The sequence below is a fragment of the Otolemur garnettii genome, unplaced genomic scaffold, assembly GCF_000181295.1.
Source record: "Otolemur garnettii isolate 467f Iridium unplaced genomic scaffold, OtoGar3 scaffold00009, whole genome shotgun sequence".
NCBI classification, from domain to species: Eukaryota; Metazoa; Chordata; class Mammalia; order Primates; family Galagidae; genus Otolemur; species Otolemur garnettii.
Window position 1 is genome coordinate 26,533,672 of NW_003852404.1, and position 4,666 is coordinate 26,538,337.

Consider the following 4,666-nt stretch of genomic DNA (forward strand, 5'->3'; position numbering starts at 1 on the left):
TGACTTTCCAGAATTCCTGAAAGCCCATTTATTTCTTTCTCTCCTATGTACAGTGACATAGATTTTAAGATAGGGATAACAACAAAATAGATAAAAACATGATACTAAAAAAAGATACAAGTAATTCAAAGAGACACATGAAGAGTTCAAAAGGCAAAAGCCAAGTAAACGTAAAGAGAACACAGTAAATGATAAAATGGTAATACTAGAAGAATTCAAAATAAAAGTTATTGTATAGTACAAAAGACAATTTTATATTTTAAAGGGGGTGAATTTCACAAAGAAAATATAAGTTCTGGTGATTTAATACTGATTAACATTATCAGACTAACAAAAATAATTGTAAGGGCTAAAAAAGAAAGAGAAAATTAGCATAGTAGAACATAATTTTAATATGCTTTTCTTTCTTTGACAAAATAAAAATATAGCAAAACTAAATAATCTAGTGTAAAAAGTAACAAAGAATAAATATTCAGGAGTCAATGTAATATTTAGAAATCATCATAATATATGTATATAATGACAAACTCTCAAGTATTTTCCCAACTAGAATTGTGTAAATATATTTCTGACACAATTTAATAATTTGAGAAGTGATTTATGGATGCTTAAACAAAATAAGTAATTTCTAAAATGTATCAAGTTATCTGGGATAAGAAATAGTAAACAATTATAAATTTAATTTGTAAAAGAAGTTGAAAATAATGAAATTTGAAAATATCAAGGCACTTTCCTTCTACATAGTAAGTGTATGATATAACCAGTCTAATTTGAAAATCAGACTTCTATAGAAAAAGGATCATTCACACAGACAAAAAATTTCAGAATTGAACATTAAAAAGAACTTGTGTATGATAAAGTTGAAAATTCAAATCACTTATGACATATGGTTATTTAATAAATGGCGCTGGGGTTGCTATTTGGATAAAAAAAAATTACTGTGTAAAAAAAGAAATATAAATCAATTTTTAAAAATAAGGAAGGAGAGCAGGAAGAATAAAAGGTAGGAACTTAGGCTCAATGTCTGTGACTCAAGTGGTTAAGGCACCATCCACATATACCTGACCTGGCAGGTTCAAATCCAGCCCTGGCCTGCCAAACAATGATGACTGCAACCAAAAAATAGCCAGGCACTGTGGCAGGTGCCTGTTATCCCAGCTACTTGGGAGGAGGAGGCAGGAGAATCACTTGAGCCTGGAATTTGGAGGTTGCTGTAAACTGTGATGCCACAGTGCTCTACCCAGGGTGACAGCTTGTGGCTCTGTATCAAAAAAAAAAAAAAAAAAAAAAAAGGAGTTATTTGGCAAATTTTAGTTTTTAGAAGATTTTCTTACTGTATTTAACTGTTTGCTTATTCTCCTTATATTAGTAAATAGACTTTTCCACCAAAAAAGCTATGATTTCTTTTATTTGTATAAATAAAACATTGTGTATATTTATTCATAAATACAATAAGCACCCAATTGCATAGTAGAGTTTCCATTTGATTTTTGCAAAATAGTCTATCAGCAGGAGGCTCAACACGTACACTGGCTGTGCCACAATCTAGATTCCCATGTACCCTGGGAGATGAAGATTTTGACTGACTTTGTGCTTATAAAGACATATGGTTTTTTCAGCTTGGCTGCTGTTGGTGCATTATGAAGGCTACTGATTTATGAGTGTTGATTTTGCAACCTGATACACTGCTGTATTCCTTGATTACTTCTAAGAGTTTAGTAGTAGAATCCCTGGTATCTTCCAGATATAGAATCATATCATCTGCGAAGAGTGAAAGTTTAATCTCTTCTGACCCTATATGGATACAATTAATAGCTTTTTCTTCCCTGATTGTGATGGCTAAAACTTCCATTACAATGTTAAAGAGCAATGGAAACAATGGGGAAAGGGACGGAGATTGGTGGGGTCACCTCTACGGTTTATCTTACAAGGGTACAAGTGAATCTTTCTAAAAGCAGAGTATGAATGTTTTAACTCAATAACTAAGAAAATGAAAAAAAAAAGACATACTAAGTACCACTTTAGGACAGATGTCAGGAAGGATGTACACTCTGTAATTGTCTAAGGATGGACTTGGTATTTTGACAAAATATTTTTCATTGTAGACTTGCAAAGCAAAAAATTTCAAGTAATAATGAAATGAAATATAATTTTGATATCATATATGAATTTAACAGTGGAGATAGGCCTAATAGATGCTTGTTGATTGACCTTTAGTCCTGTATAATTTTCTGCCAGTGATTTTGGTTATTTATTTAGTTGTAGATTACAAGAGAGTTTCAGGTTGAGAGCCAAAGACAAAAAAGAATGACACATACGTACTTTATTAAGTACACTTTTTGCATGTCTTACTATTGCATGTGTATTTCATGTCCAAAATTAAGCTAAATGTCAAATAACAAAAATTAAGCTAAATGTCAAATAACAAATTAGAAATAAATATTTGAAACACACATGCACAAAGGTGTACTTTCTTTGTTAAAATGATCATACATACATGTGCATAAGCAGGACAAATTTTGCCATGGAAATAAAACAAAAATATTTTAACAAATCACTTAGAAAAAGAAGAAATCCAAAGATCAAGTACATATATTTAAGTTTTATGTTCCCCTAGAATTAAGAAATAAAAACAATTCATATGGTAGAAGAGGGTATAATAAATCCACTTTTCCTATTTCTAGGTGACGTTATGTTTACATAAAAGTTTTAGACAACAATTTGACAATATTTATAGACAAGATTAGAAAAACCCATGACCTTCCACCTGGATATTTTCCTCTAATGGCGCTCTACTAAAAGCATAATCAAAAATGACATGCAAGAACATTTCTGGAATTATTATTTGCAATATCCAAATAACCTTAACATTTATGTGCCCATGTGTAAGAAAACTCAACTGGAAATGAAATAAATAGACGGGAGGATTAAGAGATGAGTGAATTCACATCCAAGGAATACAGTGCACACTTTCTAGGTGAAGGAAATAAAGTAAAAAAGGAAATTATATAACCAATATGTGTGTATCCCTGTAATATTCTGTAATTTTTAAAAATTCTCTACAAAAATGTTTAACCTTCCACAGGAGATATTTGTTAATTAAATTAATTAATCCAATATAGCACAAAGGATATTTGTTAATTATAGGACTAAATTAAATTATGACACTAATTTATGATCAAAATGTATGTTTTCAAAAAACTGCGAAATGTATTGGCATAACATTTTAAAAGGAAATTCTAAGAGAAAAATATAATACCTAATCTTGACTATTTTTGAAAAATTATTTTTCATTTAAGTATCATTAGATCTCAAACTATGGGATCTATCTTAATTTCTCTCTCTTCATCTCTCTTTCTCTCATTTTTCTCTTTCTCTGTGTCATTTCCAAGTTATCTAAGTTCTATTATTTAATAGGTATTTAAAAATTCCAGGCAGAAAATGTGGAAACAGGGGCCAGACTAAAGTTTATATCATAAGGCCAGCAACTTTTCTTTCCCTTGGCCCCTTCCTTAAAGTGGACACTTATTAAAGAGGGATAAACCAAACCAAAAAACATTACTTTCAGAACTGCAGCTTCAGATGAGCATTGTCAGTGAATAAAGTAGGTGAAATCATTATATAATCACCTTCACATTCATAGGAATGGTAAAACATTACTATAGTCCAGAAAGATGGAGGGAAGATGAAGGGGAGGGGAAGGGGGAGACGGGGAGGAGGGAGGGTATTTGGTGGGAACTAACCTAATGTGCACAATGCAATGATACATTTCTCATCTATTAAGAATAGAGTATGAATGTCTTACCACAACAAATAAGTATGTAAGGAGATGGTTATGTTAATCAGTTAGATGTAAGCATTCCACATTGTACATCAAATCAGCACATTGTACCTCATACATGCATTAATGTACACAGTTATAATTTAATAAAGAAAAATACAGCAGCAAGAGTGAAAATAGAAAAAAATAATAAACTAGGTGACTGCTGAAGGGGCACTTTCGAGAATAGGAAGTGGAAGAGAAGCCAAGAGGAAGAGGCGACCATGTTATTATCTAATTATTAGACTGGTTATGTATTGCCATGTTTAGCACTGTGTTCTGCAGTTTCTTTTCATCTTCTTAGAACTCAAACTGAGGCTCAAAGTTAAGATGTAAACCCAGGTTTATGTAACTCCAGAGTCTGTGAGAGTTCTAAGGTGCGTTTTATCTATGCTGCTTCCTATTGGGAATTGCACTTTGGACACAATGTTTGAAAAACATTCTTACATAATGTGTTTCTCCTGCTCACTGATTTATAATGAAGATAATTTAATTGTTGTTAAATGGTCAGAAAAATATTCCAATGTGTTTTAGAATGATAGCTCAAACCAAGTCTAAGTATTTTCTAAACATAAATAATCTTAAACATCTACATTATGAAAGAAATTTAGCATTGGAGCAATGCAATCTAAATTTTGCAGATATGGAAAATGGGTCACAGAGAAGAGAATTTTTTAATTCCCTTCCTTTCTTCCTTCGTCTTTCCTTCCTTCCTTCCTTACTCCTTCCTTCCTTCCTCCCTCCCTCCCTCCCTCCCTCCCTCCTTCCTTCCTTCCTTCCTTCCTTCCTTCCTTCCTTCCTTTCTTCCTTCGTCTTTCCTTCCTTCCTTCCTTCTTCCTTCCTTCC